The sequence below is a fragment of the Rattus rattus genome, chromosome 8 (assembly GCF_011064425.1).
Source record: "Rattus rattus isolate New Zealand chromosome 8, Rrattus_CSIRO_v1, whole genome shotgun sequence".
In the NCBI taxonomy this organism is placed as follows: Eukaryota; Metazoa; Chordata; class Mammalia; order Rodentia; family Muridae; genus Rattus; species Rattus rattus.
The window spans coordinates 95,039,550-95,066,468 of record NC_046161.1 but is presented as its reverse complement, the minus strand read 5'-3'; the positions used below and the strand labels follow the sequence as shown (position 1 = coordinate 95,066,468).

At 45.2% G+C, this 26,919-nt stretch overlaps 1 protein-coding gene and 1 pseudogene across 4 annotated transcripts in view; one reads left to right on the top strand and one right to left on the bottom strand.

The window, feature by feature from the left end:
- Window positions 1-3,139: 3,139 nt before the first annotated feature.
- The window catches only part of LOC116908256, a 91,688-nt pseudogene continuing 67,908 nt past the window's right edge, over window positions 3,140-26,919 (bottom strand).
- Window positions 3,225-26,919, top strand: part of Tmem108 (transmembrane protein 108) — a 280,807-nt gene continuing 257,112 nt past the window's right edge. For 3 of the 4 annotated variants that reach the window (XM_032910381.1, XM_032910386.1, XM_032910380.1), the window contains exons 1-2: window positions 3,225-3,327; window positions 11,763-11,875. The gene's annotated coding sequence lies outside the window, so the exon portion shown is untranslated. The remainder of the gene's footprint in view (window positions 3,328-11,762; window positions 11,876-26,919) is intronic. The other variant, XM_032910383.1, reaches the window with a different exon arrangement.

Below are 26,919 nucleotides of genomic sequence, written 5' to 3'. Positions count from 1 at the left end.
GAGTGAGGAGTGGAAAGAGGATGGCAGTGTGGACTCCTCCCTCTCCCTCTCCCTCTCTGTCTTCCTCTCTTCCCTCTCCCTCCCCCCCTCTCCCCCTCCCCTCCCCTATGCCCTTCCTCTTCCTCTCCTCCTCTCTCACATCCCAAGCAAGGATCCCTTTGCTTTTTTGCATCTCCTTAGAAAGAAAAAGAAACACTTTTCTATAGTTAAAAGTTTACATCAGCCGTGCTAGTTAAGTATCTGTTAAAACCCTCCTTATCCCCCTCCCCCAATAGATAAAGTTGCAAGTTTACAAGGGTGAGAAAGTTTCTCTCCCACTTGGTTGCTGTGAAATATATTTTTAAAGCGTCGGGGTGGGGGTGGGGAGCTCACACCCGGGGGCGTCTGTAGTTCTGGTGTTGCAAATGAAGTCCATTGCCAGCAAGATGGCCGGCTGTCGCGTGTTCTGAGGGGGACCTCTGATTCATCTGAAAACTAGGTCACTCACCACTGTGGCAGGTACCATTCCACAGACAAACTATGCTCAGAGACATGCTATGACAACCATGCTCAGAGACTCTGGTACTAGTCACCTCAAAGTAACAGAATTTGGTAAAAACCCCTGTGAAGAGAACTGAGAATTCTTTAAAATAGACCCCGCTCCCTTATTTAGCTAGGACAGCAAGCTACATGAATAGCACAGCTGTTTGAGTTGAAGGCATGCTTGTTTGCTGATTTTCTGTATCTGGAGGGACAGCCTGCACTCAAATTTAACCACATGGGGTTCAGAATCTGTATCCAAGCTGGAGGATGCTCTTGCTGGGCCCCAGGAGTCTGCATTTAAGCAGCTCTCCCAGTGGTATTTGCTGCATGCTTTGGGGAAAGCCTTGGGGACGAAACTCTCTGTGAATTCCAAAGGGAAATTGGTTTCTGTTGAAGGCATCATGCGGGTGACATCATCACTAGAGAGACCAATTTGGTGTGGTTAACTAGAGGTAATAGGCTCCTTCCAAATTATGTAGTCGCCTCACTGAGATTACTCCTGGTTGTAGACTTGGCATCTCAATTTGTCCCATTCGACAGCCTTGGTGGTATTCATTACCGACGAGTTATTTTTGGCCTTGGAAAATCTATTTTCACAAACTATGTGGAAACTTCCCCCTGTTTACAGCACGCTGGCATCATTAATGATTTATGATCCCGAGTTGTTATTGTTTTTTTTTTCTTCCTTGTTAAAAAATGAGCCTGAGATGGACTTAGTTGGCTCAGGCCTGTAATTCCACCAACTTAAAAGGTAGAGGCAGGAGGTGGTTCAGGAGTTCAAGGTCATCCTCAGCTACATAGGAAAGATGAAAGTCAGCCTGGACTACTTGAGACACTGTCTCACAAACAAAACAAGACACAAAACAAAACAAAACAAAACAAAGCAAAACGTCAAACTTCATAAATGTAGCGACTTTTACAGGTATTCTCAGCAACCACTGGATAGGAATCCTATAAACCATGGAGCTTATGAAATGTGTCAGATTTGGTCAGACTCTCCCAGATGCTCGATCTCAGCTTGTTTTCTGAAAAAAAAAAAAAAAAAAAAAAAAAAAAAAAACAAAAAAAAAAAAAAAAAAAAAACCCAAAAAAACACGCGACACGCAAATCACGCTATGGAGCACTGGGTCCCATGTCAGCAGAATAATATTGGAGGACTACTTTTCTTGTTTGGGCATCTTCCTACTCATCTCTGTCCAGGACCACTGGACCATTTTATGCAGGCTCGGGGGGGCCCTGAAACTCTGAATTTTGAGCTAAGTCATCTCCGATAGAAGTATGATGAATGATGCCTGAGACTGTTAAGTGCGTCTCACTCCTAGTTGAGAAGCCAGAGGCATCCGACATACAGACAAAGGCGAGATTCTCTAGGTGGCAGCTTGATCACCTCTGTGAAGACGTGTTCCTATCTTTTGGTCAGGAATCCTGGGAAAGGGAATTGGAAAGCTTAATATTTAAGGCTCTTGAGAGTTGGGCATGGTACAGCATGCTCATAAGCCCAGCACTTGGGTCACTGAGAGAGGCTCATAAATTCCAGGCTAACCTAGACTACATAAGGAGACTCTGTGTGATACTGAACGTGCTAGCTGCCCAGTCTAAAAACATTCATGTCAAATTTGAGGAAGCGAAAGCATTGGACTTAGCAATAAAGGATTATTCAGATAACTTAAAAAACCCTCAAGGGCAATTACGTTTCCAACTCTGTGGTTTATGCCTAGATTGCCCAAAGCAATCTCCATCCTTTTAGAACAGTGGTTCTCAATCTCCCTAATGCTTCGGCCCTTTAACACTGTTCCTCATCTTGTGGTGACCCCTCCTCCCCCCACCAGAAAATTGTTTTCGTTGCTACTTCATAACTGTAATTTTGTTACTGTTACGAATGTAATGTAAATATATGTAGCCATGGACCTCCATGGGATCCCGACACCTAGTTTGAGAACCGCTATTTTAAAATGTTTCTGAATTCAACCATGGAGTCATAATATAGGCTGTTGAGATTCTACAAGACTAGAACCACATGGGTGGTTTCTCTATCAAGTCTCGCATAGTGCTACTGAGCCGCACGTGCGAGCACTTTAGCACGGAGGCAGACCTAGTGTTCTCTTCTGTCTCTGCTTACCTGTTCCATACCCACATAGAGCTATTCCATCGCCTTTCCTCAGCTGCCGTCCACACTATAGGCCTCGTCACTTCACCACATGTTGAGACAGTTATCTTCATCATTGAAGGACAAGAAAGGTCGTGAAACTTGCAAACAAATGGAGCAGGGGCTAGTCACATCATTTTTTTTTGACAGTGCTCCTTAAAGCTTGGCCTTGGACCAAGAGAAGCTTCATCACCACTTGGGGGCTTGTTAGAAATGCAGATTCTCGAGGCTACACCCCAGACTTTAACAAGACTCCCAGGTGATTCTTACTTAAGTTAGGATCTGAGAAACCAATCGATGTAGGAATTGATCAACTGGACGTCACTCATCTGCGGAAATAAGGGACTGAGCCCTTTGTGCCCGCCTCTCGCACCCGCTCTACAAGGTAGCAACCGAACCCCGGGGGACATCGGAGCCAGGCGCTTGCCGAGGGCAATTTGGTGATTGGCTTGTGAGGCCACGTGACCAGAGCTAGGCCGTCCACGCGACACGATTGGTTCTCGCGGACTCTGACGGACAGGGCCGGGGCGGGCCAAAGCCCGGTCGGAGGGGCGCCCGCGGGGGCCGGAGGGGCGAAGGAGCGAGAGCGCGAGTGCGCGTGCGCGAGCGGCGGGGCTTTCTCCGGAGCCGTCGGAGGGAGCCGGAGCGCTTCTCCCGAGGTGAGCGGAGTGGGGCGGTCCCTCTGATGCCTGGTCCTGGGGAGCGGCGGGGATGGCTCGGGGTTCGCCTGCCCCGGGAGCCCTGCACTGGGGAGGATGCAGCCCCAGCATTCGCCAGCCTCCGTGCCTTGGTTTCCCTTTTCCCACCCTCTGATACATCTCGCCATCCTCCCCGCGGCCGCCGCGGCTGTGCCCGAAGAGGCTTGCCCACCTGGCCGCCTCGCCTCCGCCTTTGTTTCCCGCCCCGGAGGGATGCTGCCACCGGTCCCTTCCCCAGGGGAAGGGCTCGGGAGGCGCCGCGAGGGCGCCACGGTCGCTGGACTGGGTCTGGGAAATGTGGCTTCCATGCAGCGGGACCTGTCGCATGGGAGAACGAAAGGGGTGGGGGGGAGCGTAGTGTCACTTTGGTTCGAGCCCTTGAGACCCGAACTAATCCGGCGACTGAGAGCGAAGCAGAATTCCTAGCGCATCTGATGATCCTTCTGCCTCGATGCGGGCGCGAGCATCGCTGGGGAACCGAGCCTGTGCTGCCCAGAAAAGGGTGCCCTGGGGAAGGCTACCCTGCCTGTCCGCTGGACCTCGAACCTGCACTCACCCCAGACTTTCACCGAAATACAGCGCTTGGAGCCTACGGAGAGAATCCAGAGATGCGTTAAAAAGCTTAATTTTTTCCCCTTTAAAACAATCAGAGCAGGTCACACAAAAAATGGTTTACAGAGAGTATAACTGATGCCTGGGAAATAGTGAGGGAATTTGCCTGCAGTGAACTGCAGACCAGACAGCGCACTGAGAGAGAGAGGCTTCTTCAAGAAGATACAAGACGCGGGGTGGGGGAGGGCTCTGTGACTTTCTAAGTCTATCCAAGAGGGTACTTAGTTTTAGCCTGTCTGGAGGGCAGCGTAGGGAGAAGGGGAACTAGGGTCTAACATGCACTTTCTAATTCTTCTTTGCTGAAGTGTATGTAAAAAGAAAAGAAAAAAAAAAAAAAAGAAAAAGACCATTTGGCTGCCGGAAGAGAAGGTGGGTGGGGGCAAAAGTCCCTTGAATCCTTTAGAAGAGGGAAGGCGTGTCCAGGAATTTAATGTGGTATTTAAAAGGCAGGTTCTCAGGGTAATAAGCATGTCCCCAAACACACAGTAGCAATGACACGTGAGACATCTTATGGCGAAACTTAAAAGATCCCGTGAGTTTTTCCACCGGTTAACTAATCTGATGCACCTGGTGTTGTAACACTGGTTCAGCTAATTGCCAGGAAGAGTCTCTCCCGAGTTTCAGTGTAACCCATTCCGAACTTAAAGGTTACTCAGTCTCTACCTGACCCTGGGGAGACATTCTGAGCCTGCTGTAAAGCCCTTCCTTCCCCATGTGAAGTTGGTTTTTTCTCTTAGGTACCTAAAACAACCGTACCTTGTGCCAGCAAAATATTCAATTTAATTTATTGAAGTACACAATATTCAGTTCGTTTACTTGCTGAAAAATTTTCAATTCTTTGGGCAAGTTTTAAAAAATAAGACGTTTTGTGGTTGTTTCGTTGTTTTGAGAAGGCACCCCCTCAGTTTGTTAAGACTACAGGGATCGAGCTCTGTCTTCTCAGCAGCCCGGAGTAAAGTTTTGGTGGTTTCTTGAGATGAGCGTAGAATGGAATCTTTTGTGACACACGGTGGGAACACCACAGATGACACCCCTGCCCCAGTAAAGCTCAATAAAGGTTCTCATCTGACAGACGGAAGCACAGAAAACTAGTGGGGACAACTTAAATACAGGAAGCTGATTTACACTGGGGAGGGGAAAGGGATTTTGAGGACGAAGGAGGCAGTCTGGTTTGAGGAAAGCACACATTTTTGATTTTAGAGAAGAAATGTCATTTTGCATGCAGACTTCACATAAGATATGAAGAGGGCATGGATGTGTGTTTAACTGATAGAAGTGGGGTCAGCTGTTCCAAAGAGGCTGAAAAAACTCTGCTTAGGGTCTGAAGGGCCAAGAGAAAAACTGACAGGCATAGTTCAACTTGAGGTATGCAGTGGACCTCTCCGACCTGTAAGACATGGGCCTTATCCTCTGATTCCATAAAAGCCTTTTATTCCTGCTTTCAAGACAGCCACAGAATCATATTCTTCCTGTTGTTTCTGTCCTCCCCCTCACGGACAAGGAAGATGAAGGCGAGAGATTATAGTGAGACCTAAGCAGTCATGCCCTTTGAGGAGATCTGTGTCACATTGTATAAATATAAGAGCCTTCACCCTGGCCGGTGCCTGGGAGAATTCCTTAGGGTGTGCACTATAAGATAAAGCTGGCTTACACGGCCACAGGTGGGATTCTGGGTAAGCTCATCTGTTGTTGGAAAGGAGAGCCGGGGGTGGTTTTCAGCCAGGCTCTGCTGCTTGATGGACAGATGTTTCCAGGCAAAGCTTCCCCACTATTGGCTAATCTGGCTGGCCCTCAGATGGCTTTCGGAGGACCGTGCTCCTGTGACAGAGGCTCCTGGAGAGCTTATGTGTCTCAGGCTGTGTCAGTTACGCCTGTGCTGCGCTGTGGAAAAGAGCCCCACTAAGACAAAAATCTAGGATGCCTGTCTTTCCAGTCCTTATTTCGGGTCACCTACAGGTTTCCCTCAAACAAGTTGTACCCACCCTCCCTGCCAGTAGATGGCACTCTTGCCTCTGGAAATTCCTGAAGAGGGGCTCACTATGGCGCTATCGGCAGCAATGTGGATTTGGTATAGGTTTTGATTGGCTGTTATCTCCCAGGTAAATGTGATGATGATAACAATGATGATGTGTTCTGAGCACTTAACATTTTATATAATAGAGGGATGGAGTAGGGTGAGGACTTATTCTCTCATACGTGGTGTGTATGTGTTCTAGCTGATCGGGTGCGTGTAAATTAAGACGCTTCATAGTACAAGCTCTAAGAGCACAGATTACGCCGACCTCATGTTGAGGTTATGATTCAATGTTCATCCCAAGACTTCATTTCTGATTATTTGCACGTGCACCTAGTCTCCCCACGAGGATGACTCCATGAGGGGTGCCTGTGATTTTAAACCCAGTCTGTAGTCAGTAATGCATATCCTGAAGCCATGAGCCTGTCTCATTATATCCAAGACTGTCCACAGAAGGTAGGTCAAATCGTTTTAAATCCATTTCTTTTAGAACTTGACAATTCCTAACACGTGTTTGTAGATTGTCTTAGCTAATGATGACCATCAAGTCCATAGTGACCACTCAAAACTCAAACTTTAACAGAAGTACTTTTAGTCGGAGTTCATTCAGACATCTCCCAGTATTGGAATAACTAATTATTTTGTTCTTTGTTACAAAGTGCTTTCTTATGTGGGCTTTGGAATACACTAAACTCAAGGAAAGTAGGTGTTTTAGCCAGCAGTCAGCGTAGGGGAAGGTTTTAGCTCTGCTCCTGCCCAAGGCTGCCTCTGGGAACCAGGCCTCCTTTGAGTTGATTCCTGTCTCTCCAAGTCAACTGATAAGATATTGTTTTGGGTTTTTTTTCCTATTATAACAAATTCAAAAACCCCATTGGGACGAGAGAGTAATCGTCATTAAATCATCGACCCTGCCTCACTTTGTGGCCATAAATCAATCTGTCTTCTGGGCTGTTATTTTCCTTAGGTGTACTGGGTTTGTCAAGTGAGTACCATGTAAATCTCTTTGGAAGTCTGAAGTTCTTTGGCCGGGTAATTTCCCGTAAGGTATTTCTGAAGCCTCCAGACAATGCTCATGCCAATGGTGTGTGCTGCTGTGAAGCTGGGTAAGAGTCACCTGGCTGGAGTTCTTCAGTGGAAACTGTGGTACTTCAGTTAGAGTCCTGTGTGTCAGAGGTGGAAGAACCCCTGGGGGCGGTTAACCTAACGTTCCCACCTTTTCAGTCAAGCCGAGCAATTTAATGGCAGAAAACTCTCTGGAGAATGAGGACCCCAGCTTGGGAAGTGAGGTCTTCCCTTCCTAAGCACTGCTTTCCTTCCCCCACACTGCCTCCGCCACCATCCTGAGGATTGAGAAAGTGTTGTGTTTACAGGGCTGGGCCAGGGAGGTTCTCAGGAGGGACTCCCTGATGTGGGATTTAAGTCACAGCATGAATGGCTTAGGCTGTGTTGGCTGGCTGACTTACTTTCTTTCTTTTCTTTCTTTCTTTCTTTCTTTTCTTTCTTTCTTTTTCTTTCTTCTTTCTTTTCTTTTCTTTCTTCCTGCAATACTGTTTCCTGTAAGGAAAACCTTTTTTTTTTTAACCTAGAATACAATGTGAGATTCTTAAACTGGGTCCATGGATTCCCCAACTCTGTATGGATAAGAGTATGTGTTATATAATTTACCTCTATAATTTCATGTCTTTGCCCCCCCCATCCCTGTGGGTGCGCGCGCGCGCGCACGTGTGTGTGTGTGTGTGTGTGTGTGTGTGTGTGTGTGTGTGTGTGTGTGTGTACACGCAGGTATGTGTTTATGTGTCTACAGAACTGGATCAAGGCATGTGAATGATCCAGTGTGGGGGTCAGAGGTGACTATTGGGTGCTTTTCTCTCATTCCATTTTGAGACAGAGTCTCTCACTGAGCCTGGGGCTCACTGATTTAGGAATCCTGGGCATCAAACTCTAGAGCTGTTTCTCACTGCGCCACCCTCACGGCAGGGTTAGAGGCGTGCGCCACCACACCTGGGTATTATTAATGCCCATGCTAGGGAACTGAACTCAAGTCCTCATGAGTTATGTCTCTAGCTCTTCTGAAAAGAGGGCCTTAGGCTTCAACAGAATGCCAGGTGGATCCGTGGCACAAAGGTGGGAGAGGGATTTGACCGCCTAGAGTAGCTCTGGGAAAATGAAAAGAGGAGTTTTGTCTTGTTCTGTCAAGACGGGGTCCCAGGTACCCCAGGCTACTCTGATGTTGCTGTGTGGCCACTGTGTCCTTGAAGTTGTGAATGTCCTGACTCTGCCTCCCAAATGCTGAGATTTTCTGTGTATGCACATGTGCACACACGCATGACTTTCCTGACTTGAAAGGGGAGAATGTGTATGCACCCGTGTGTGTGTGTGTGTGTGTGTGTGTGTGTGTGTGTGTGTGTGCATGCATGAGCACAAACATGCATAGGTGCATGAATGCACAGAGGCCAGGGGACAATTTTGGGGTGTCATTTCTCACCCCCTTTTTTGAGATAGGCTCTCTCATTGGCCTGGAGTTCCAGGATTTTTCTAGGTGAGCTGTGCCAGTGAGCCCCAGAGATTTGAACTGTCTCTGCCTCCTGATGCTGGTGTTTGTCACCATGCCCAGGTTTTTTACATGGTTTCTGGGGCTTGGACTCACTTTACCATCCAAGTCATCCCCCCAGCCCCAAAGGGAGAATTCTTGGTTAATAAACTGACTAAATGGTGGGCAAAAAGTTGGGAGCGGAATGTAGAAAGTAAGGTGTGAACATTTAGGGATGTTGAACCTTTATTAAAATGGCTCCCCAAATGAAGAGGCAAAGCACATGACTTTACCCATCTAAATAATGGGTATGCAAGCATTGATTTCTGTTATCGATTCTTTCTCAGTATCCTCCTAATTTCACCAGAATACTTTTGAGTTCATGTTTACTGACTGCAACATGCATATGAAGGGACCCCCAGCTCTCATTATTCCAATTCGAAGTCCATATAGTCATTACTTTTCTGATTTATGGCATGAAGATTTTTTTAAGTTCTTATTAGCATATATTAAGTGTACATAATGGACTCTATTACAATATTCTCATATGTTTATGTATTTGATTGTAGTTGTCCTATTAACTTCAGTTCCTAATGATCCCTTGTCCCAGCTAATCCTAGCATCCACTCTGTCTTGTGTGTGGTGGGTGGGACGAGTGTGTGTGTGCGTGTGTGTGTGTGCGTGTGTGTGTGTGTGTGTACAAGTGTGTGTGAGTGTGTGCATGTGTGTAATTGGGTTAAAGCTGTATGAGTGAGACCTTGTTTATAGAGCATGAAAAACTTACCCATAGCTACACCACTGAAGAAAATGTCTCTCCCTTTCCAGCCATCATTGACTGCCTATAGATCCTAAAGGAGGGATAGGGCCTTGTGAGTCCCTCACCCCCAACAATACTCAATAAAAGATTTATAGACACTCATGGACTCCTTTCTATCTGTGACAGAGTGGCATGAACCGTAGACTCCCAATCCTTTGTTTATGAGCTGCTATCAACCACATCCTCTAGATATTGTGCTCTAAGCTCCAAGGCTCACACCATCTTAGAGATGTAAACTAACTGCAGAGGTAGAATTTTTAATAAGAGATCACTAGTTGTCTCCATTAGTACCTGAGATGTGCAGTGGCTAATTACTGCACTTTTCCTATTTCATAAATACTTTTCTTTTCCTAATTGTTTTTAAGTAGGAATGACTCAGAATTTGTATGGATTAGAATAAAAATTCTCATTGTTACCGGAGGCTCCACAGATGATACTTTGTGGTCCATTCCCACTCTGGACACTTGGTTGCTGTGGAGAATTGTTTGACAAACCTCCAGATCCTGTCCTGTGACCCCTTGTTATCCTTTGTACTGCAGTGGCCAGTGCCGGTAGAAGCCAGCTTTCTGCTGCCCTTGACAGAGTGATCTTTGTTTTCACTTTAGTAGAAGAAAAAATATTTCTTCCTTCTCAGTTTACTGAGAGAAATCATATGCTGGAGACCAAAGTCAAATTGTTGCTTCTAAGGTTGAATTTCTACTACTAAGTCATTATGAAGTTTAGTTGGGAAAGGGGTACCCACCCTTGAGTTTGTTTCAACTGAGAAAAAGGAGTTGTGGCCCTTCAAGTTCTGACATTTTCTAAAGGTACCTGTGTGACTCTGTGGAATTGTATCTGGTATCCAGGTTAAGTAGATCTTTAAAATGGTGCAAATTCAAAGTTCATGCAGAAACAATGCTGATATAAAAATCCTTATACGTAAAAATCACTGTATATAAAGTTTGTCAAATATTCTTATCTTACATATGTTTTCTTTAATTCTTCTTTCATATAGTACATCCCGACTATAGCTGCCCCTCCCTCTTCTTCTCCCAGTTTCTTCCCCAACATCTCCCCTCATATCTCTCTTCTATCCACAGAGTAGTTACTGAACAGTGGCATCAGGATCCCCTACGACAGAGGGTGGGTCACAACCTCTTTGGGGTAGAACATCCCTTTCACGGGGTCACATATCCCATACCCTGCATATAGATATTTACATTTTGATTCAAAATAGTAGCAAAATTACAGATGTGAAGTCTCAATGAAAATAATCTTATCGTTGGGGTCACCAGAACATGAGGAACTGTATTAAAGGGTCCCACAGTAGGCAGGCTGAGAACCACTGCCCTGAGGCTTGTTAGAATTGCAACATGCCATGCCTTACCCATGACATTTCAACTCAGAACCTATATTTTATCAAGATGCCCTGATAACAGTGCATACACAGGAGGGTATGTGTGGAGTCTTGTAGAATAGACCCTGTAATGGAGTTGTGATGTTTTCCAGAAGAGAAAGCTGAGACCCAGAGTTGTAAAGTAACCAGGTCAAGGTCCCTGCGAAGCCTCTTGTGAAGAGTGCTGAATCTAGTCTAAACTCAAGGTTAGCTTAGGTGGACTGGAGTGAGCCTGACCTAAGACAGCTCACTGCCCAGCCCCTGGGGTTGAGCATGACTGTATGACTTTGAGCAACCAGCAAAAAGTGTTAGCTGGAAAAGTGTAGACCATTGGGGGGACAGTGTTAGTGTGCACATCTATATCCATGTGCCTATGTGTGCACACATGCACTCCAAATATTCTTGCAAGTCTTTCCTATTTTCCCTCCCTAGCTTATGGAATACAGAGAAATCACATGCTAGAGAACAAAGTCAAATTGTTGCTTCTAAGGTCAAATTTCTGTTACTTTTGTAATGTCTTCAACCTTGTAGTGGTTCTTAACCTTCTTAATGTTGTGACCCTTCAGTACAGTTCCTCATGCTGCCATGATCCCCAACCGTAACATTATTTTTGTTGCTACTTCCTAACTATAACTTGCTACTGTTATGAACCATAGTGTAAAGTCTGTGTTTTTTGATGGTCTTATATGACCCCTTTGAAAGGGTCATTTGACCCCCCTCTCAAAGGCTTTGACCCCTAAAGGGGTCACAACCCACAGATTGAGAACCACTGCCTCAGGGGAACCATGGAGATTATAGTATGAAAAGACGTAGGATCCACAGTGTCCTGAGTACTTTGGTTTCTGCATCAAATCCGTCTTTCTTGACTTTTCACCTGTCTAGGATGCATATGGGAAGCTCTTGTATTGAGCATGGACCATACCAGAGGTTGGGGTCTGTGTGTTTAGCAGGAAGCCCATTTTTAACAAATTCATTTGAACAGCAGCTTTGGGGATGGAGGTGTATATAAACCGGCCTGTTGTCCTCATTCGTTTTTTTCCTTTGGCAGATCGCTTAGCTGTGGTCCAGCATGCAGAAGTGAGCGTGTGGTGAAAGGCAGCAGACCCGATGGGTTGCGAGGATGTAAGAGTGTTTGAAGGCTTCCACACCCTCTCCTCCAGGGTAAGGCAAATGCGCTCCCGGTTTGCCGGCTTTGCTGAACCGTAGATGCTCTTGTCTCGCCAGAGTCTTGGAAGTCAGTGCAGTGAGATGCCGTGTCTGTCTGTGAAAGGCTTCCAAAGCTTTCTCCATTCAAATCATGCACTCAGATCAAGAAGTATGAAAAATGGGGACCAAGGGATGGGATGTGTTCCGTGCACGGTGACGTCCCTCCACATGGTTGTTGAGTGAGTTTGTGTCGGGTGTGATTTGTAAGGGCAGAGTAGAGAGAATTCAAGACCAGCTGCCCTTTTTCCTGAATCCATATCATATTGACAATAGTCTGGTCAGAGGTCCCTTCCCGCCATCCCCCATGCCCGTGATTCAGTCACCGAACTTTTCTTTCACGGATTGCTGTTCCTGAAGGAAGTAGCCTGTCAGAGCTGAAGTCGCTGGTGTGGTCCATAGCAGCAGAAAGCACAGTGTTCCACCGACTACATAGTTCCTATCTCGTGTCTCTGGAAGCCACATACCTAGCTGGTCGTAGTCGCTGGTATCCTGGATGTGACTACAGGGTATTTGGTAACCAGTCCTGGCTTGGAGTTTTTGTTTGTGGTTAAAAAAAAAAAAAAAAAAAAAAAAAAAAAAAAAAAAAAAAAAAGACTGTAGGAGTTAGTCAGGGGAGGTGTTCGGGGAGGAGAGACAGCTCTACGCTCTTGAGCTTCCGCTCTGGAACAAAAACCAGATTCCTTGAAGAAGAAATGACTGGTACCATTCCAAGCAGAGCTAAGAATGGTCGAGCGGCGGGATGTTTCTGTTTGTGGTGGTTAAGCTTTGACCTGGAGGGAGGACTCTCCAGCCTGTAGGTTCAAAGGCTGTGAGGCCTGGCGGGACCGAGGGCACCCAGAAAGGCTGCCTGTACTTCCGTGCCTCTCGAGGCTTGCTAATGAATACAATTTACTGAACAAAATAGACCATTAAGGGCTGCAGATCCCTGGAGATTCCCGTAAGTGTGCATCACTGCCGCTCTTGAGTGACGCACGCAAGTGACCGGGGATGAAGCAGGGAGAGACCTGCGGCTGTAAGGCAGGCCGTCTATAGAAGAGTCTAGGCGGCCGGCTGGCACAGACCTTAGCCCAGGTCATGGGTGGGAGGAAAGCTCCTTGTTAAATTTTATCCCTGAGCCCCTAACATGGGGCTACTCTCCTTTGTCCTGTGGCTTTCATATAGCCTCTGTTTTGAATGTATCTAAGAAGTGGTTTACATCAAAAATAGCAACCAGCCAATTGGGAACAGCAAACAGCATGTTTCTCTGTAAGTACTGTACGAGGGTCAAATTGTGGAGACAGCCATTCTTTAGCCATTAATAAGGGGCCAACACATTGAAACAAAACAAAAACAAGAAACAAAAACCCAACCACCCACCACCCACCAACCACCAACCAACCGTGGTGTGAGAGTTGCCAGTGCACCAGACAGTGTTGATTTCAATGAAGCAGTTCTTGTGTGGGCTGTTGCTAGGCAATGTGGGGTCTATAGTGTGCCCTTGCCCTTAACCTCTGCTCACTAAATGCCCGGTAGCTTCCTAAGCAAGCATGACCATCAAAAAGGACTCTGGGTATTGTGAAATGTTTCCTGGTAGACAAAACTGCCACAGCTGAAGGAATACAGTGGCTTAATAGTTCGGAATTTCTCTGGGGCTGAGCTTTAATTCAGCTGATTCTCCCTACCACCTCAGTTTCCCTGCCTATAAAATAGACATACGGTAGTAACGCAGCCTGAGGAAGCAAGGTACTTAGCACTGTGTGGTGGACCAGGGCTTCTTTAAGTGCTAAGTGATAATAATCTCGCCAGGTACTCAGGGCCGAAGAGTCTGTCCTGGCCGCCATGATGGCAGTAAAGGGGGAGCAGTGGGAGTCACAGAAGGGTGAATTTGGGGATGTGGACAGGTATGCCTAGTCCTGGAGTCTGAGTTCCTTTGAAGATGTCGTCATTCTAGTTCCCTGCAGCAATGCGATCTGGACGAAAGCTTCTCCTTTGCAAAGTTAAGGACCAACAGAGGGCACGAGGCAAAGAGATGGCCGTTCCGAAGAGTAGTCATGGAAATTGCATCTGACACGGTGTGATTTCTTAATGTTAAAATGAATCACATCTAATTAGACAGAAGTAACCGCCAAAACAAAAATCTCCTACTGAGTGACTGACAGTCCAGATCAACTCTTGCAGATCCTACAGAGACTGCTTAGAGAAACAGCTCACCATTGTTCTAGGACCTTTACTTTTCTTTCCCCTTTCTTCTTCGAGCCTGTGGGATATCCCCAGTGTACTCCTGTGGAGTGATAAATAGTGTTTTCATGTGGCATGTGTTCCTTGGTGTTTTCCAATGCCGTGTCTTGGAGCAGCGAAAGGAGGCCATAATTCTGAACTAATCCGAAATAACGTCATTATTTTAGTGAAGAGTCTCAGCCCCACTACAGGACACAGCCACTGCAGGAGGCTTCCTGCACTTCTTCTGACTTCTCCTCGATGCGTTTCTGGCCCATGTAAAATTTACAGCTGTTTACCTTGGAGCTAATGTCGGGGGAGGCCATTGTGGCAAAGTCTGATTTCTTTATGGCGTGCGTGAGTGTGTGTGTGTGTGTGTGTGTGTGTGTGTGTGTGTGTGTGTGTGTGTGTGTGTAGAATGCCTGAGAAAGAGACTTGACAAGTGCATCCCTTACCTTTGTAGGAGCCGGTCCGTCCGGGTTTGTCATTGATTTTTTTTGTTCCTAGTGATGCTCTCAAAGTTCTGTATCCAGGCCAGTCACCAGGATTGCTTGGTGTCTTGTTACCTCCTGATCCAGATCTCTCAGCATGGACCTCAGGATCTAATGTAACAAGGCCCCAAAGTGAACGCTGAAGAAGCATTGTTCTTTCGCACTGCATGTGATACAAAGTGGCATCTCTGTGTCTGTTCTGGGGAAGGCACGGAGAAAGCGCTTTTCCAAGCTCTTGGAACAGGTATGGGTTTTTCCCATGCTAATATGTGTTGTGAGACCATTTTCCCAAAATGGTCTCAACTTTGTCCCCAGAGTTGCCACTACGATGTGTGACTATTTCAATTACTCAGATTTATAATTCAGGTCTTCATTTGTTCTTGTCACATTTCACGGGCGCTACAGCCACATGTGGTTTCTGGCTACTGTCTCAGATAGTACAACTATGTACCATGTCCCTTAGTGGAGAGCACTCTACTGGACACTACTGCCTTAGTTCATAGGCTCCCTGGGGTTACAAAGCCACATTTGTAGTGACCATGTACTCTTATTATAACAAGAACATCAATTCATGTAGAATTCTTTAAGAACATCTCCATCCAAGTAAGACCTTTATGTGTCCTGCTGAAAATTTTTTAAACAGTGCTACAACACTTGCCTGCTACAGGCAGTGCCATGGGCCTGTCTCTGGGACACAACGGGATGCACCATCTCTAAAATATTCCCTCTTTTTCTGGGGCTGCTAAGTAGTCTCTGTCCATTTGTTCTCTGCCCGACCCTCAGCAGTGAAGGTTGTCGCAGAGTGTTTTCTCTGCTGCTTACAGCTCTACAAAGAATCTAGACGTGAGAAGAGAATTTTCACCTCTTCTCCTTCCAAGCCCCAACTTGGCTCACAAAAGTGTTTCATAAGAGAGTCTCGACTCACCAGCCTAACCTCTGAGGAGTTATCCCTGGAAGAGTGAAGCTCTAAAGCAAAATTAACAACCAATCTGTTAGAGCGCGGATTTAGTGATTAAAGCCCTTTAGCATGGCGGGTGTGTTTTCTGTTGATGTGATCTATTAATGCTACCAATATTAGTTGTTCAGAAATTTTCATTTCAACAAATTAAAAGACAGGGAAATAAAGATAGTGTTTAAAAGAGACGTAATTTAAAGCTAGAGAGCCCGAGGTTGTTTTGCATGGAAGAGAGGTTTCGAATGAGAGGCTGAAAGGGAAGGGAGAGGAGGCTGGGGGTGGGATTGGTCCTCTTGGTCATTCCTTTGGGTGGTAGAGGGGTTATTGGGAGGATGACAAAGTACTCGGGTTCCCCCCCACTCTGTGTGTGTGTGTGTGTGTGTGTGTGTGTGTGTGTGTGTGTGTGTGTGTGTGTGTGTGTAAGACTTTTCTGAGTGGTTCTAGGTAGAAGGGAAATGTAGAGAGGACAATACTAAGATCTCCTGTATACCTCTCCCTCCTTACATATATGTCTGTCCTTTTGCCACCATCCCCACCAGAAATAATCGGCCTAAACTTATATTTACATCATAATTATCCCTAAGACTGGTCTACATTAGAGTACAATCCGGGAGCTGTACCTTCCTGGGATTTGGGCTAATGCATGGTGGGTGACACATGTTCACCATTATAATGACAGGCATTCATTTCATTCCCTAAAGGCCCTCTGTGTCCTATTTACTCAATCTCCTTCCCCTCCTCCACCCCTAAACTACTAGAAGCCATTGGTCTTATTGCCACGGTTTGGGTTTTTATGCCGTTGAAGACACACAATAGGTAACCCTTTGAAATGGCTTCCTTGACTCAGTAAATGCCCACTTAAGTTTCTATCCATCTTTTTTTGTGATTCAGTTACCCGTTTCTTTTGTGTACTCCATAGTATTCCAGAACTTTCCTATTTATCCATCCACTTCCTGAAGATATCTTGGATGCTCTCAAGGTTGGGCTATTATCAATAAAGGTCCATGAACCTTCACAAGCAGGCTTTTGGGTAAACACGAGTTTTTCTCTCTTTTGGGTAGATATCAGGGGATATGACTGGTGGATGATTTTTGTCAGAACGCTGTTTTACAAGACCCCGACAAACTGCCTTCTAGGACACTGTACCATTTCCATTCCCGTGCATTTTTTTTTTTTTTTTTTGGTGACATGTTTATTGAAGGTTTTTGGCCATTTTTTTTATAATTAGGTTTTGTATTTTCTTATTTAAGGACATTCTATATTTTGGGTCTTTCATCATAACTGTCCTGTGTAAATACTTTCTTACCGTTGCTTTCTCATTCCATTCGTGTTGACTTGCAGATAGCAGATAGTTTTAATTTTAATGAAGTTCTACTTATCAGTTATTTTATAGATTTTGCATTTGAGTTTGTATTTTAAAGAGCTATAGTTCTACTCAAGGTCATTGTAGAATTTTGTTTGTCTTTGTTTTTTATTACCTCATAGTGTTCTGTGTTTTACATTTAAGTTTATAGCTCGTGTTGAGTTAATGATTATGAAGAATGAGAGATGCTTGCCTACATTCATTCGTCTACTCGTGCACTGATTTCTGACTGTTCTGGTACTGTTTGTGGAAAGGCTTGTGTAGCCTTGTTGTGTTGCCTGCCTTTACGCTTTTGTTATAGATTAACCGACCTTATTTATGTGGGTCTGTATCTGGGCTCATTATTTTTAATTGATTCTGTTTGTCTGGTCCTTCACTAGTACAGTTGCCCGGCCACTGTAACTTTATAGTAGGTCATTAAGTCGTACAGCATCATTCTCTCAACTTTCTTTCTTCTGAAATACTAAGTTAGCCATTCTGGTTCTTCTGCATCTTGGTATGAATATTGATCATTTATTGATAGAGCCACAAGTGACATCCTTGGAATTTGCTTGGGGGGGGTGTTGAATTTTAATAGGCAACTTGATAAGAGTTACAATTGATGGATGCAAAATGCCCTGTGTGTGAGATTATCTAGATTATGTTAATCCAAGTGGAAAGCGGTGACTTAAATGTGCACAACACAGTCCCATTGGCTAAGGCCCAGGGCTGAATGATGAGAGCAGACTGAGCATGAACATTCATCTCTCTCTGCTTCCTGACCTTGGTCGGATACAGTGTGACCTGCTGCCTGATGCTCCTCCTCCGCCATGATGAGCTGTATCCCCTAGAATTCTAGGCCAAAATAAACTTTCCCTTCTCGGAATTGCTTCTGTCAGGTATTTTGTCACAGCAGTGCGACAAGTTGATCTGTGGATGGAGGAGGAGCAGCTGACATCTAATATTCTAGTCCATAGATATAGTATCACCTCTCTCTCTCCCTCCCTCCCTCCCTCCCTCCCATTCTTCTTAGATGTCTTTGGTCAGAGTTAGGATACTGTCCTCATAAACTTATACATGTTTTAAGATTTATATCTAAGTATTCAGTTTGGTAGGTGCTGATTTAAATTATGTGTTTTAAAAATTCAGTGTGTGCACCTATTCATCCAAGATGTCTTAGAAGGTGATTGTCTCTTTGAAGAGCCCTGTCCCTTGCAGGACATTGACAAACCAAAGCATCTCATTTTCTTCTGTAATCAAACCTTGCCCCAGTATAATTAGATACCAGCCGTGGCTGGTGAGGCCCTTGGGTGAGCATGTAATGAAGGATGTGTAGGGGGCTACAAGGGAGACTTTGGTTGCCCTGGGACAAGCAGGGGCATGGGAACTATGGTCTGGAGTCAGGGCAGCCAGCCTCTGGTGACTGTGTCCGGCTACCTCAACACAGTATTGTAAGGGTCTCTGACCCTGGTTAGTTTCTAGGAGGAGATAAAGGCTTTATGCAGGTCTGAGAGGGCTAGGGTAGAGGTGCAGGAAGAGAGTAGACAAGTAGGTTTATGAGGGAAAAAAGGAGTTGGGGGATAGTAATAGTTCTTCCATGGGCCTTTGTGGTTTTTTATGACCTCATAGAGATGCCATGTAGTGAGGGAGAATTTAGCAAACCATATATGGAAGAAGTTATAAAGGTCTGATGTAAGCAGTTCAATTTGGTTTGGGGAAGGAGGTAGATAAAGACTTCCTCTACCCTCTACCTATAAAGGCTTGGGATATAGTTCTCCCTTTTTCTGAGATTGAGAGGCACAGATATGTGACCAAGGATTGGCAGATCTGGGCCTTACCTCGTGAGACTCCATAGTCTAAGAGGCCAGAGGGTTGAGAAGGGCTGGGGAGTACTGGAGATTGTTCTGTGGGGATGGCCTGCCTAAGAAGAGATCATATTAGAGAAGGAAACTAGAGGACAAATATATTTGGTGAGGTCCTTCTGGAGGGCTGGTCTAAGGAAATAAGGGCAACTCTGAATCCTTGGGGCAAGAGGATCCAAGTGAGTTGCTGGGTATGCGGTGTTCAGGTCTTCCCAGGTAAAGGCAAAAAAGAGGGGGGTGTGAGAGGATGGGTGCAGGAGGGTAATAAACAAAACATCTTTAAGATCAAACATGGAAAAGAAGGCAAGCAGGGTAGGGGTCAGAGGAGAGGTGTGTGTGTGTGTTACTGACTACAAGGAAGGTGGGACAATCGCTTAGTTGATTTTTTTGGAGGTCCTGGACCCGTTGATAAGTACCATTTGGGCTTTGTGGCACTGAGAAGAAGAGTATAGTGGAGGGAATTGATGGGAGTTAGAAGCCTTGCTCGCAGAAGCTACTCAATGATGGGCTGTGGCTGAGGTGTGTGTGGTGAGAGGATCCTCATCCTGGATAAAGAGAGTAGAAGAGTTCCTCAAGGTTGTGAGGATAGGATTGTGACGGGCAGCTAGTGAACCATTTGAGGTGTCACAGCTACTTGAAGGCTGACTGAGGACAAGATGCTGTGGGTGGAAGCTTAGGCTTGAACCCCATCCAAGTCCAGGCTAAGGAGGAATGTGGTGATTATCTTGGAGAGAGCCAGCTATGTATAAAAAGCTTACATTTAGAAGAGATCTCAGCCTAGCAGTGAAAGTAGGCATTGGCATTCACCTAGAAGAGTCAGGGAAGGTTGTGTTGCCTAATGGGTAGACCGAGTTACCCATGGTGAATGCCTGAGGCCCGTGCTTCTGTTAAGTTAGGAGTTTAGGTTGGCCATGCCATTCATAGTAGGGAAAAGAGGCCCCGTGTCTGGTGGGTGGCTGTAGGTGATAGCATTCGTTAGTCCACTGATCAGTTTGAATATGTCAAAAACAAGGAGATGGGGCTGACCCTGCCTCCTTGGAACAACTGGTGGTGTGGGGAATGGTTTGGTGGAGTTTGTTGAGAGTTGCTGCCAAGGTCTGGAAGCAGGCATGGTATTCTTTTCCTGCCCCTACTCTGTCTCCTTCCTTTTCCCTTTTGGCCACCTCCTCTCTGTTGTTGAACACCTCAAGGGCCATATCTAGAAGTTCATTTTGAGGGGTTAAAGGTGGTTTTTTTTAGATTTGGAGTTCTCATCTAACATTGAGGGCAGATCAACCTAACATGACCCTGAAGTAATGGACTCTTCTCTGGAGAGCTGATGTCCACATTGCTGTGTTTAGTGATGGCCTTGGGAAGGCGGTTTAAGAAAAGAGTGGGGATTCCACTGGGGCTCTGGGTGGCCTCTTTCAGTTCATCAAGGTTAACTATAGAGTAGGCGTTTTGTACACACCCTCAGCTAAACAGTTTACCATCAACTGTAGGTGGCGGGTCCCAGTGCCAGTGTTTAGATGATTCTAATTTTGATCCCCGAAAAGAGACTGCATTCTCTCCTGAGGGAAGGTGTCAGTCTGTTGCTGGAGTTTATTGGCAAGGCCTGGACTGCATTCTGAATGGAGTCAGTCCTTTTAATCTTGGGTGAGGGTGGAGGTCAGGGCATAGAATATAATATACCAGGTGAGGGGGTAGATTTGAGTTGGATTGTTTCTAGAGATGGAGTGGGTTTTCAGAAAACAGTCCAGGATTTTATTCTTCAACATCTATTTCCATCAGTATAAAGAATTCAGGTGGGCCCATCTCTTCTTGCCACGTCATATAGAGGGAACAGGGATACCTGGGATTGGGTGTGAGGAGGGGAGGGTAAGATCAAAGGCCTGGGTGGGTGAGGGGTTGTCTATGAAGATCAGTGGGTTGGAGTTATGAGAGGCTAAAGGGCAGGGGGGAGTTGGAGGGGAGAGAGGCAGAGAGATTGAGGAACGGGGACAGGGAAGTTGGAGAGGGATGTGGTGAGGAGATTCATGAGTGGGATTTAAAGCCAGGGAACTGAAGTGGGGGGGTCAGAATTGGATGGGGCGGGGTCAGGGTTTTGGTGGCAGGAGAGGATTTGGAATGCAGGACAGGAGTTATAATACAAAGTGGGGGTGGTGAAATGAAGGCAAGGCAGCCTTGGACACAGGGTACCTCGCACCATTTGCTGGGCACAGGGTACCTCGGACCATTGCTGTTTCCTCTGAGAGCGTTTAGAGTAGTGAGAACAATGAAATAAAAGTTCTGAACCGCAGCCACTGGGGCCAGATGTAGGTGGGCAGCCAAGCAAGTGTGGAGGACTGGAGCTCACTAAGAAGAAATTCTTTGAGATTGTCTTGAGACAGGCCCTAAGAGTATCCACTCGGATGGACAATTTAAAGCCCATATCATGAACATTTGGGTTTTAGGTGAAGGGATCTGGGGCAGTATGGACAGGACTGGTAGGGAGTCTAATCCTGCCACTGAAGTATCACCCCAGGCATGGGGCAAAGATGAAAGATGGACCTAAATATTAGGGGAATTTTTTTCCTGTGTTCGCAAGACTCAGAGGATCACAAAGTCAAACATGAGGGGTTCCTGTAACCTCCAGGTTTTGTGATTCAGTGAAGAAGAGTGAGAAGCTCCTGGGGCTTCTGGGGTCTGTTTCAGGCTCCTTTGAGACAGACCTAGAAAGTTTACCTTGTCCCAAAGAATCTGAGTACATGTGAGAGGACTCTAGTCTGGAGATCAGAGAGTCTGGGAAGGAAAGTATAGTGAGGTTGGGAGTGTGTTTGGAGGAGAGCAAGCAAATGTGGCCAGGCTGGTTTACAGAGTGCCAATAAAGCCTCCAAATAAGACTTGCACAGATCTCAGGTTGTGACCAGTGGGTGCTTAGCCCAAAATAGTGATCTTAGTGGGTGTCTGCTCCTGAATGAATCACCCCCATGGGGAGAAAAGAGGGCTTTCCGTCTGGCCAAAGGATCCTAAGAGGATCTTGGGTTTTGGCACCAGATGTAGGTAAGCATTGCTTATTTACCTTCTCAACAAATAACAAATTAATTCATTAATGATATTATGTCTCATGGCATTAAGAAAAAAATGTTATAAAGGATAAAAAGATCAAAATTGTTTTACTCAAAAATATTTGTAATATGAAGATTAAAATGAATGTACGTTTACAGAATGGGGGAAAAGCTAAAAGACTTCTCTAAGTTATAAAGGTTCGAGAAAGTTATTTAAATTATATAGAGCATGAGATTTAAAGATAACACATATGGTTTTAAAGTTTCTAAGGTCTAAGTTAAAATTTCAAAAACTGGCTAAAATATATGTCTAGACAAAATTTATTTAAAACTATCTAGTTATTAACATATTATTCAGTGGTTAAGAACACCAATGGGTATAGCTAATCTGTTTAATAACCCTCCTTGGAGGTTGTTCTAACGTGGCCAGAGAGATTAAAAGGGAGGTTATTCCCCCCTCATGTATGATGTCTGAGGATTGTAGGCCAACTCGAGAATGTTCTGCATCTGCAGGAAGTCACCTGATCTCTTGTTCAGGGCCATGGAGTCCCCGCACAGTGAATTCTAACCAACACCCAGTGTGTCGACATAAAGGAAGGATCTCCTCAGTGCTTCAATGGGCAGCCAATCCAGGTCAAGCAAGGCCTATGACTTATCTTCACATAGATGGACAACAGTAAGAAGGAAGGGTTGAAGAGTCAGAGGTTCCTCACAGGCCCTGAAGAGTAGATCCACAACTGGCCTTCACAGGACCAAAGAAACATTATTTTGGCTGTCTATGTGATCCTAACCGCCCAGCACAAAAGTGTAACCAAGATTAAAGTAGTCAGTGTGTTTCTATAACAGTTCAAGGGATTGCAGTCCTAAGGCATTACGGTTAGCTATATGAGATGCTATGTGGACAACTATTTCTCACTAATGATTCTCTTCCTGATTAATACATACATACATACATACATACATACATACATACATACATACATCCCAAATATAAAACAAGATTTACCTTGGCTTGCTTCAGCACTGCAGCGTCTGTCCATAGCTGAGATGCAGGCCTGTCTTATTAAATACTGAAGCCAAACCTAAAAGCTGTACTTAGGAAGTAGAACACGCAATCTCTGTCTGGAAGAGTACTTACCACAGACATGGTGTGTCTTTCTAATGGTCCATGTTTCATAATTAAAGGAGGATGCCAGATTTTCTGTGACTGAACTCGCAAGTCTGGGAAATTATTCTTGATGTCCAGGTGTTGTCCGTAGGACTTTACTAGACAACCCCATAAGAGAACCCAATAGGGTTCTATTTCTCTCTTACATTTTCAACTGGATGCTGACTGTAACTGACTTCTCTAACACACTTACCTCACCCTTCTACAGGGCTCTGGTACATGGTCCGTCCAGGAGTACACAGACATTTCACCTTACTAATCGAAAGTCAAGTTAATTATGATACTAAAATTTTTTTCCTCATTAACTTCATCTCTTAATGTTCCCCTCAAGGTTATAATAGAGGAGACCTGATGGTCAAGTCTGAACTTAATGCTTGCCAATGAAAAATGTCTCAAGTCTACCAAACCAACTTCAATCCTGTAATTAACAACCCTGACAGAAGTCATCAGTCTTCCTAATACCCATGGCAAGGCCTGCCACAGGTGCTTAAGATGGTTTTCTTGTTCCAGGAAGGACAAAACTTCCATAACTCTTAACTTTTCTCTCAGTAAGAATTACACAAGTCCTGTCAATCTCCCATGTGTATGTTACAGCTGCTACCTCACTTGGACAACGCATCCAAGGGAGCACACTGTCACCTCATGGCTGTCTTAGGTTCTAGGTCTTTGCTGTCTGTTAAGCTTTATTGTGGTCTCTTAGGTGGGCCCTCCTTGGAGTCACACTGACTACTGCCTTTTCTACACTGTCAGCTTGAAGCAGTTAAAAGAGAGATATGCTCCCCTAAACCTCCACAGGCTGTTCAGGTGCCCTCTGAGGAAGGGACTAATGGGCCACCCAGCTCATCCCTCTCGTTGTCGCTCTAGACATATGTTTGAGACCCAGCACTGTAACACCTGGATTTCCTGGTTCTTCAAAATTGCAGAGGCCTGAATATCATGACAAAAAAAAAAAAAAAAAAAAAAAAAAAAAACCCAGTGACTTTTGCTTAGCCCTGGGGGAAGGGCACTGCTTCTGTCATAATCCGTCAGGCCTGGTTCAGGATGGGACATCTAAGCTAAGAGAATGTGCAAAAACAAAACAAAACAAAAGCTAGAGGAGCAACTCCAAGTCCATCAGTCTTCCTGGAACTGCCTTGGTCCATTCTCCCCTGGCTGCTACCCCAATAACCCCTCTTACTAGCAAAGCTTTGACCCTAGTCTTTGGACCATGTCTCTTTTGCCATTTCTCCAACTTCTTATAGGAGTACATGCAGTCGTTCATTAATCAGTAGGTGACAGGTCTTCATGACCATCACTACCAAAGGAGTTACCATCACTCCTTAGCCTCCCCTACCCTGCACTACATCCAAAGTTGATGGGAAGTAGCCAGAGATGACAACACTTTGCCCTATTCCTTATGACTTAAAGGCAGGAATGACAGGGCTTAACATCTGTGACGCCATTTTGGCTCAGTCCATTTGCCTATGAATTGCTTACCAGATGGTGGTGGGTTTGAATTCCCCCCATAGATACACCCCACCAGCAAGACGAAGCTATCAACTTTTGCATTCCCGCTTCGGTACCAGTGTGCATTAGACTGCATGTTCCCACACCCTTATGTAGCTGTGTTCCGTCCACCCACAGCCAGTCAGGACCTGGCAGGCTAGCCTTGAGCCTGCCCCATCCTGCTCCTGTGAAGCTCACTTCTGTAGCTGTCCCCAGACTACATTCTCTTTCCAGCCTGAGTGCAGCCTCATGGATTTAATAAAAGTCGGCACAGCCCATAGTTTCTCCCTCAGTATTTTCTGTCACCCACCTGTTCATTGTATATTATTTTCTTCCACTTTAGAGGGGATTTTTAGTACAAGTGTTAGAGATAATTGGTTACAGAGGAATGTTTCTTTATCTCTGGTCATACTAGGAAGCAGCTTATTAACTATAGGGATTTTATGTTTTTTCTTCTCTTTTGTTTTCTTATCTCCACTTCTGTCTGCCCTGATTGCTAGAACAGACTGTTTTCTCAAGGGGAAAGGGTGCTATTAGCTCTTTTGATCAAATGATTCTCTATTGTGTTGAACTTTCTAATATACTGTAAGATGTTTAGCATCCGGGGATGCTAACTTCCCATACTATTCTAGTCAAGTCATTGTGCCCACTAATTTCTATATAGTTATTATCGAGAAAAGCATTGCTGGAGAGATGAGCTTGGGTGTGTACCTTTTAGGTAGGTAGGGGGTAGTGGTGAATCAAAGTCACGTAAGGATGAATGTTTAGCCTTGCCAGACCTCATGCAGTTAGGGCTTCTGGGAGGAGCAAGAAGAGCACTCTTGGCCTATTGTAGTTCAAGGCTCTGTCTACACTGACTGTAGTTGGTTGGTCCGTGTTTTACCTTTTGGTCACTAACTTGGCTTAGCATTTCTCTCTGAGATTCTCCTGGGTCCTTCTGTTCTTGTTGGTCTTCTTGTGTCTATGAGTTGAACGGATGACTGATGTAGACCAACCCCTAAAGAGGAAGAGGAGTGTTATGGTTGTATAGGAACTCATTAGTTCCTACCGTCCCTGCTGGTCCAAACTCTCCTTCCTGGCAATTTTAGGGACGCTGTTGCTCTCTCTTTGTCTAAAGGGCTGTGGCTCTGGATGGAAGGCTTCAGTAAGGAAGACAGTCCTGCAGCTGTCCTTGACAGAGGCTGTGCAGTAGGCTGACTGAATGGGAGACCCTTCTCTGGTTTATAGACCCTGAGTTCTCCACTCCTAGCTAGAATTATAAACAGAATTTGGAGTTTTGGATGTAATGAAGAATCAGATGATTATTCAGAAGGAGGAAGTCTACATCCTCAGCAGCGATTGTGCAGAGATGTGACGCCATCCTTTCTCTGGGAGTCTTGGTGTCTCACGGTGCAGAGTGTTGGGGCAATTACTGGGGTGGGTGATTGGGAAATGAGAGCTGTGGTTTACGTACAGATATGTATTTCTTCTCTCTTTTGCATCTGTCAGATGTGACTCTTTCAGCTAACCACGTGTCCCCCAGGTATAATAGCTAGGTGGCTGTCTAAATGTTGAAAGACGTTTTGACATCTTTGACAAGTGTTGCTCAACAGCTGGGTGGGTAAGATTCCAGCTCTGATAAACGAAGAATAACTTGCCTCTTTACTCTAAAAATAAATCACACACAAGCGCTGTTCTGTGGGGAACGGCTAGCTCAACTGAAACGGGCTTAATTTTTTTGTACGGTGCGTTTTGTCAAGCCCTGACCCTGGAGCATTCCTTTCTTTGGTACCAGTGATTGAGTGGCTTTGTGAGGGAATACATTCCACTATTGCAGAAGGCTCAGTCTTTCTTTATGATTCTCCATCCGGGCAAGGATGGTCTCAGCTCCATTTGGACCCACACAGCTGGGAGTGAAGCGATCTGGGGCCGTACAAATGACCCATCGTTCCATTGAATCCTTTAAGACTCTTAACACTTCCCTTCAAGCATCAGATCATGGGACAGAGGGTCTGTATTTTCTTAAAGGGACACAGCTTTTGTTGAAAGAGGAGCCAAAGAAAGGGAATTCAGCAGGGCTTCTCTGAGTGCTGGCTGGGGTAAGAATGTCATTAGTTCTCAAAGGGTGACTGGGATCAGTTTTCTCACTCAGCTGCTGACTGCCAAGGTGAAAGAACAGATCTCAATTATCTGCTCCAGTTTCTCTTCCAACTCTGGGAAGGTCTCTGTCCCATTTATTGAGATAAAAATAATGTAAAATGGAAATATATAGAATTCTTATGGAAAAGACACGTGTGCATGTGTGCGTGTGCATGCGTGCGTGCGTGCGTACGTGTGTGTGTGTGTGTGTGTGTGTGTGTGTTTAGGTACTAATTATTACCAGAAGATTAAAGTCTATTTAAGAACTCACTAATCTTGCAGCATAAACTAAAAATAAAGTAACTGAAATGTGCAAGTCCCGCTATTTTTATAGCAAAAATAAAGCAGTTACATGA